Source organism: Merops nubicus, unplaced genomic scaffold (assembly GCF_000691845.1).
Source record: "Merops nubicus isolate BGI_N331 unplaced genomic scaffold, ASM69184v1 scaffold24768, whole genome shotgun sequence".
NCBI lineage: Eukaryota > Metazoa > Chordata > Aves > Coraciiformes > Meropidae > Merops > Merops nubicus.
Window position 1 is genome coordinate 1 of NW_008628128.1, and position 8912 is coordinate 8912.

Sequence of the window (8912 nt, forward strand, 5' to 3'; positions counted from 1 at the left end):
CCCGTGGGGTGGAAACGGGTGCGATGGGGCAACAACGCGCCCTCGGCTTACTCGGGATCTCTGTGCCTTTCGAAGCACAGATATTTGTGTGTCAGTTTGCTTTTCATAGGTGCAGATCTATTGAATGAGGAATCGAATCTGGACCTTAACAAAACAATTCAAGTTTCCTCTTACAGATACGATCTTTCAAATAAACCTGTTAGGCCGTGATTATTTTCTCTACGTCCTTAATTCTGGGAGTTGTCCTAAGCTGTAGATAATGAGAAGTTATATAAAACATAATGGACGAAGTGTCAGGGTTTTTTTGTTTATGTAATGCCTTCACTATATGTGATTTTTTTTTTTGGAAGCCTTACAAGCCTTAGGTATTCTGAATCCTTCAAGTATAAGTAAAAATAGTATTCTTGCGATTACTGACAGAAAAAGTTGTTGACATAGTTGAGATGATAGCTAAACTCAACTGAGAAGACTAGCCCTTCTTTTCCCTGTATGTTTCCAAAACAGGCAAAAAATATTTAACATATTTAAAGTAAATTAAGTATTCACAGTAGGGATGAAGGAAGTCTTTGTAGCATGCTTCTGAACCTTGGAATGATGGAAGGACTGAGTTGCTGTTACAGAATGTGAAATTAATTCTACTTGAGTCTAGCTGTGCTACTAAAACCAGGTACTGTGCAGACCTGGGTAGAACACAGATTTATTAAAGAGTGACCACAATCTGTCTTCTTGCTGATCTGTCTCCTAAAAAATAAGAACCTCTAGGAAGCTCGTTTCAATATTCAAGTGAGATAATGATTTTGAGATGTTATAAAGGGTGTTCAGACCACTTTGAAAGCTATCGTTAGTGCTTAGGGAAGAATCACGATGGCTGTGTGCTTGAGCCCATGCCAAGTTGTTCTTTCAAATTAAAACATCACTTTCTATGCAGCAGAAAAACTTGGCTTTCCATTACTCAGATTTTATCCAAGGGAAATACATTAGAGGATAAAAACACAGGCTTTTTTGAATTTTCTTTTATTCAGACTTAGAATTTTTGTCCAAATAACTTACCGAATCGAATTTATACATTGAATGCAGATTTGTCCAGCATTTTTATGGGACACCTTATATCAATAGCACAAGTATAGCATGGTAGATTCAAGTGTAGGTGAATCGGTCACTTAGGAACACTTTTGTGCTTTTCAGAGGGTAAAATGTAATGTGTAAAATGATGGGATTTTAGGGATTTTATCCTCTCTGCTAAAAACTGGTTTTTATTTTCCTTTCCTAAGTGCAAAATAGGGCAATTGGTGATCATTACGTCAAAATATATTTTTAAAGGAGTCCAGCCATGACAATTTTATCAAAATTATTCTATAATTTTGGTGTGTTGTTAATACATAATGGTAGCAGGCTCTCAAATGTTCTTCATGCTTTCAATCCCAGATTATGCTGTATTTTTTACATAGTCACAGGCATATAATATAGCTGGGAATAATAACTTTAGCAAGCAATTCTGGCATGTAGCATCAACACAGAGGTGTTGTAGAATATTGTAACTACAGCAATGAGACCATGATTTGGGCTGTACTTCCTCTTACCCTCAGTGTGGAAGATGACCTGGGCCTTTTTAAATCTTCTTCATTCTGATTAGAGCATTTTTTTTTTTGCAGTCTGATGACCTTTCTTTTATGACTGAAGCTGTTGTGTGTTCTGCTGCAAACTAGTTACTATGACTTCTCTCAGGGTTTTAGATCTGCCTGAGATATTTGTACATTAGTAGACAAAGAAGTTTGACTTTATGTTGTTCTTAAACTGTTTTGAGCTTTGCTTAAAGGCCATTGCATATGAATGAGCGAAGATTATTGCAGATAAGTACTGAAATGAAATCTGTCCCTTTGAATAACCAGCAGTATAACTAAATTAATGTTTTTTAATACTGTGGGGTTTTTTTCCTTCAACTTTTCTTCCCAGTTTCTCTTCCTGCTGTCTTTAGGACTAGTAGGATTTCTATGCTCCTTCGTCTTTTCCCATTATATAATTTATTTGGGTAGTGAAATTTAATTGTAATGCCTTCTACATCTGTGTGCGTATAATCAGTTACAAATGGATTTTCCTGTCCTGGTTAATCTCAAATATTAATTTTGTTCCCTGTCAGTGTTAGAAAAAGGAGGCGGCCAACCAACACAAGGACCAGCCTTCATTGTTGCAAAGTTAGTTGCTCACAGTGAATTAGTTTTCAGTCCTTTACCCTACTAGGTGGGTTTTTTTTCATACTTCATCATATTACTTGAGGCCTTAGTCCTCAGAGTTTTCTCTGTGTGGGCAGCAGATGGCTTACTGAATTATTAGGGGAAGAATAGTGTTGTCGCTTTAAATATACTAACAGACCTTGAGAAATACAAGGTCACAAGTGTGAAAATTGGAGTGCTGCTTATTTTGGTAACATTAGAAAAACTTGGTGTCCGTCAGTAGAATAAAAGAGAGGGACTGTTCCCCAGTGAAGTAAACTGGCTTGTATTTACATAGTGATTCTGAGCCTTGGTCATTTTTATCACTTTTGTTATTTTTTTAAAACCAGCTAGTTTGATCTTAAGTTAGGGTGTTTTTTTGTAATGAAGCGTTAAGTGGGTGGTTAGTAATTTGTCAAGGGAGATATGGCAAATTATTATAGGAAAAATAGAAATTAGATTAGCAAATGAGCATTTAGTGTCTTGCTTCTGTAAGGAAACAGCTTCTGCTGTTTTGAGAACCCAGCAGTAGCTGATTATGGGTTGCAACTGCTGTTTGCAGATGCCTCTCTCAATTCGCCTTCGCTTCTGCATCGCAGATACGGTTTTGGCATTTATCCATAGGCTGACTGCATCTGATCTGAGTGAACTGAGGATCTGCGTGTATGTGTTTTGCAGAAGCATTTGATGTATGTTTACTTTTTGAATCAGAAAATTTTTAATCAGAATTCCAAACCTGGAATTGCACACCTTTTCTTGAGCTTTTAGGAGTCAAGTGCCCAATATTGCTTTCTTTTTATGATGGTGCTACAGCTTGTCCACTTGTAAGCAAAAAGTGTCTCATGAATGTGTAATCCTGCAAGCAGGGATGTGAAATCTGTAATGATTTCTACAAAGCTGCATTTTTATTATTATTTAAGAAATTGTGAAGCGTTTTTTTTTAGATCTTTCTGTGCTTTTTGGTCTCATAAACATTTAAATATGATCCAGACTTCACTGTTAAAGAGAGAGGTTTGTTACCAGCAGAAGTCTGCCTTGCCCAAGCACCGAGCTAGTCTGTCAGTAAGACACAGCACCAAAGCAATGCAGAGTGAAATAGTTAGACTTTTTTTAATTTTTTTTATTATTATTCTTTAGATTGGACTGGTTTAGATGAAGATGAAGATGCACATGTCTGGGAGGACAATTGGGATGACGACAATGTAGAAGATGATTTCTCCAATCAGTTAAGGTAATTTTATTTTTAACTTACTGTTTTATAAGATGGGTAACATGTTTTAAGTGGAATTTTTTAGTTAATACCTGGAGTTCTGAAATCTGCTTACTTTAAAAATAGAGATCTGAAACAGCAATAAGTGAAAGCTTTTCCTACTAAAGCCTTTCCGAACCAGTCTTAAGGGATTACAGCCCAGTGAAGTACTGATCAACATTTAATCTTTTAATAATTGTACAGTGAGCATTGAAATATGCCTAATGTCTCTGACATGTTCAGGCTTTTGCTGTGTTACACAACTTAAACAATACAAAGATCTCTGCAAACTGTGGTAGTTGACACTCAATTTTATATGAATAAATCCTTTCCTGAGGACTTTTCTACATTCATGTAAAAGTTCTGGATTGTAATGCAGAGATTAATGACAGGGGATCCAAGATTCTCTCTTCTGTGCTATGTGGTATGCAAACTGTATTGTTCTAATTTTTTTTTTTTCTCTCCATACTTTTAAATAGCATTGCTGTTCTTTGGGAATGGACACATTTTCCAGAGATCAGTATCTGTATGGCAACGCTCCCTTCTTGTATGTGGTGAACATGCTGTTCATGAGCAACAATTGCAAAGTAATCGTTCATCACATGCTTTTAAAAAAGTGATAGCAATTTGAGTACCTCTAATCCAGGTGTTTAATCCTCTTTGTCACTTGTAGTTTCAGTTAATCCTTTATGGATGCATAATTGCAACTTAAATTGTTTCAAGCATCAATGCAAAGTCACATTTTATAATTAATCCCCCAGTATGTTGCACAATGAGCAAACTGCCTTTCATTAAAAAACCAGCCTGGTTGAACGGTTCTGGGCTGACCTTCCATGTTGTACTTGAGTGAAGGTGATCCTTTATGTAGAAAATACAAAAATAGTCTATTGTTGTAGTTTCTTAAAAGATTGAAAGGCAGTTAAACTGTAATATTGGAAAAGAAGTTGATGTGTAGTGAAACAGTCTTTCAAGGGATAGCTTAGTTCTTGTTAAACGTAGCTGATCTTGACAAACTTTCAGTAACTGTGCCTGAGTTGCTGTTCAGTAACTGTAGGATTGGTGATGGTCTAATAGTGTTAAAATGATAGTTTGTAGTGTTAATTTGTCACAACAGGTTTTTATTTTGTCTTTAGAAAGAGAATGCTGCAGTCATCCACTTATGCTAAAAAGTACGTAAACTAACCTGAAATATTTAAAAAATATCTTTCTATATTTGGACTGCTGTGTCTAGATGTGTGTGCTAAGGCTAGGAGATAAAATAGAATGGAGTTCTGGCTGATGTGTTCACAGGCAGGAGAGAGAAGCAAAGTGGGGACAGGGCAGGAGCAAGGACAGCTGACTTCCCACAACTAAAAGGAACAGAGCAATCCTTTTCCGGCAGAATTGTTCACTGGAAGGTGTATTGCACCAAGATTTAATTTTAAATTTACTGCACTCTGGTATTTTTATTTAAAACAAAGAAAAAGCTTAAATTATTTTGGAAATACGTGCATTTAAATTGCTCAGATTAGTGGGCTCCTTTGGTGTAAGGAAATCTTGAGCATAACTGGTATGACAGTATTAAGGTTTTATCTAATGTGTCTGGATTTGTTGCAGGCTCACAGGTGCTTCTTTGTACCGTGTGGTTGTACCCTAGCTATGCTGGGTTAGAGGACAATAGCAATGATTAAATAATTGCATTTTTTGACTTAGGGTGCACTTTTAGTAATCTAAGACGTTAAGTTGAAGAACTAAAAATAAGTGAGGTTAAGGTTATTGGTATGAACCTAAAAAGAGTCTGACATACTCATTTCTAAAATGATTGTATGTTATGCTGTATATTTAATTTTTTAAAATTAAAATGTCTGACAGTATTGGTGTGTTTTAATATATTTGTCTTTTTTTCTATACAGAGCTGAATTAGAAAAACATGGATACAAGATGGAAACCTCATAGTTTTTTGCTGAATACTGAGCAGTTTAACATTGAACTATGGATAGACTATATTGTGGAAAGAAGAAAAGGTGGAAAATGAGAAGACACCTAATTCGTTATCTGCATGGATTTATTATTGTTTTGTATAAAAAATAAAGTTTTTCATCTTAGCCTAGTGATATGTTCAGCTTCTGCTACCCTGGTGACTTTATTTCAGATCTGAGATGGCTTGTGTGACAGAATGGGTGGACTCATTTGGAGTGCTACTAACCATCTGTCAGTGCCTGGTGGTATGGCCCCAGTGTCCGTCACGGGGAACTAAAGAAGCATGACCAGAACAAAGACTAGTGCACATCTCTGTCATACGGGATGTGGAGATGTCAAAAAGATATAAAATACTCCTGTATTGTGATTAAAATTTAGCAGAGGTAGAAAGTTTCGGGAAGTGATAAAGCTTATTTTGCGTCAAGATTTTACTTTGTAATGACTTGGTTTATTTTTGTTGGTGATTTCATGTAGGTGCCAGTTTGATAAGATAAAGATGAGATGCACTCAAGAGTTAAGATGTGCTTTAAAGTGGGTTTTACAACAGCAGAAATACACATTCTCCAATTTTGTCCTGTCATTTCCCAAGCCTGTTAAAGAGGAGACCTCTCTGGAGGTGAAAGAAGTTCTGCTCTCTTGCTTATTGAAGCCTAGGAATCCCTGCTGAAATTGCCTCCAATTTCCCAGTTACAGCAGTTCATCTGTATCACACAAACATGCCTGCTGAGAACGGAAATCAAACTTCCAGCTCATTTCATGGAGGCCAACAAATAGTTGCCAGATAGATAGATACAGCAGTAGTGACTGGATTCGATTACTCTGTGAACTAGAAAACAGAAGGTGGAAATTACAAAACCTATTACCAATTCTATGAATCCTCCCCAAAGGAGCTGTTAAAGCCTGGGGTGTGTGAAGACAGGGAGATGCGGCGATCCTGGAAGCGCAGGCCATGACGGCAAATTAGAAATATTTTCTTAATATAAGGGGCAAGTGTAGCTATGTACTGAGATTTGGATGGGCTGGTTGCTTTTTCAGCAGTTCACTGTAGGGAAGCAGAGGCATAATTGTTATTTAAAGTGAGCTTTTGGAATAAAGACAGTTGATCGACATGGAGTAATGGTATTAATGCTCTAGCCTTCTTAGCTACATAATTGAGTATCTTACATTTTAATTGCATTTAGTAATGCAAAATGCTAGGTGGCTTCCCCTTCCCCAAATTTTTGGTATGTTTATGGTGGAGGCAAGATTCCCTGTGACCCTTAGTGCTTTCTGAAGTTGTCTTTGTAGAGGCTGAGAGCTTCTGTTGCCATTTGAATGGTTCTACAAAACTAAATGCTTGAGGTGGCTCCCTTCCAATTCTGTGCTGTTTGGGGAAAGAAAGGGAGGCCCTTTCATGTAGACTTGCCCGCTGCTCTACCATAAAGTGGCTTGTTCAGATGGAAACAGGTGGCTCATGCAGCCTGATTCAGTAGAACACAGTCCTGAGGTTCATGTTCTGGCAGGTAACGTGAAAAGTCTGAGTGGCAAATAGCAATGCAAACAGCAGTAAGTCAGTGTTGGGAGTTAAGAAAAACTTATGTTCAGGACAGTTCTGGGACTTGGCACTATTAATATTAGGAAGTTGAATGATGAGAATGACCAAAATAAGTTGACATAAGAATTAGGGTGATGTCTGATGCAATCTTTGGGTAGGGACAGATGCTCTCCATTACAGGATTCTGGAAACCTGGATAAAGCGGCCTTGTCCCATCAGTTGCTAGCAGCAGGAACAAGCTGTATAAGTGGAAAAGGACCTTTGCCTCAAGAAATCTTAGTGTTTGCTGAGTTGCAGTTGTTTTGTATTAGTATCTTTTTCTCCTTTCTTTGCAAAAGCAGAATTGGAATCTTCAGCTGAGGTAGTCTGAGGGCTCTGCACTCCTTCAGCTGCACTCTTTCAGGTGACCTGAAACCCTCCAGCAGAAAAAGCAGGCTCGGTTCGATGATGTGGTCATGTAGTGCTGTCTGCGTAACAGAATTTGTTGCAAAGGAGTAAACGAGGAGAAGCTGTGGATAAACTGCTACACGATGTAGCTTGCTGCAAAATCAAGTACTTCATAGAGGCTGACAGCCTGTATAATTAACACTATTGTTCATTTTTTCCCCACTCAAATTTATTGTGTGACCATATGGTTCCTCTTAAAGCTTTCTAGTATAAAAATGACTCAGGAACCTTTATACTTGAGATTGGCTGTTTCATTTCTTTCAAAAAGATTTTAAAACACAGTTGCTTTTGAGACAAGCTAAAGACTTTCTTGCCCATTTTTGATTTTCCTCTTTGACAGCTTTGGTGTTCTAGAGGGAAGTTGATATGGGTGGCTGGGATGTCTCTGCAGAAAGTCCCTGTAGCAAGTCATCCTACTGTACACACAACTTTACAAGGGACTAATCTTCCCATGTGCTTGGAGGCTTGAGTGGGTTTGCCATGCTGGGAGGTTTTCTTTGGAGGTCTTTCCTGGGGATGTTCTAGTGACCCTGTTAGCTGAGGAATGCGTGAAGTGTGGGACATAGGAATGATTTGGGGCTGTGAGGGAGGACATGCTGAAAGAAGACAGGGATTTGAGAAGGAGGATTTGCAGCCTGGCCAGGGTGGGAGAGTGGTGGAGAGAGGGAGATTTGGCAAAGATCTGAGCTTATGAGAGGTTGGGCTTTCTAGTTGAGAAAGCAGGACAGTGGATGGAAGTGGGTGTGTGGCAATTGCCTGGATGTGGGCTGCTGGGTAGTCTCTATTGTCAGAAGGAGATTAAGGTTGTAAAGAGGTTGTCAACCTGTGTTTGGGGACAGCTTCCACACCAGCCAGTCCCTCAGCCAAGCTGTGGATGAATCTGACACACTGTTGGACACAGTGTCATTAGTCTGAACCTTGCTGGGGTAGTAGGCATGCATCTACAGCTCTCCTCTACATGAAGACTGAGGTGGCATTTTGCAGCATGGGGACTTGCTCTGGCTGAGATGTGAGGATGTCCCAAGGCAAAGCAGTGTTCAGCTAGCTCAGAAGAAAGCTTGGAAGGCTCCCTGGTTGCTAATGCATTTGGTGTTCTTGCTTTACCTTGATCCTTAAGAAACTGTAAATACGTAAGAAGTGCGGAGTTTGAGATAAGCACACAGAATGGTGAGCAGTTGGAGTCAAGGCTGTCTGGAAAGCCTTCAGTTCAGCTCTTTTGTCTCAGAAAAGCCCTTGCTGTTTTACCCTTGGGTTCCTGCCACCCTCCGCTAGGGATGCAGCCAAACAGCACAAACAGCATCCCTAGATACTTCCTGCTCCTGGGTCCCAGTGTGTCCTGTTCCCTGCTTGCTGCACCGTGTCCACACTGTGCTCTACAGAACGAGTAAGTTTGGGTCTCCACATCACAGCAGCCTGTATGCTTTGCAAACCCTCCTCCACAACCCCTGGGAGATGGAGAAGTGTTTCCCCTCTTTGAGGTGTGCGCTAATTTTAAGTGCTCGGTTTGAGACCC

At 39.0% G+C, this 8912-nt stretch overlaps 1 long non-coding RNA gene across 1 annotated transcript; it reads left to right on the top strand.

The window, feature by feature from the left end:
- The first annotated feature begins 3345 nt into the window (after positions 1–3345).
- On the top strand, positions 3346–5543 carry LOC103778965. Its single transcript, XR_608194.1, has 2 exons — positions 3346–3441; positions 5352–5543. It is a non-coding gene; the product is annotated as an uncharacterized LOC103778965 (long non-coding RNA).
- Positions 5544–8912: the final 3369 nt, after the last annotated feature.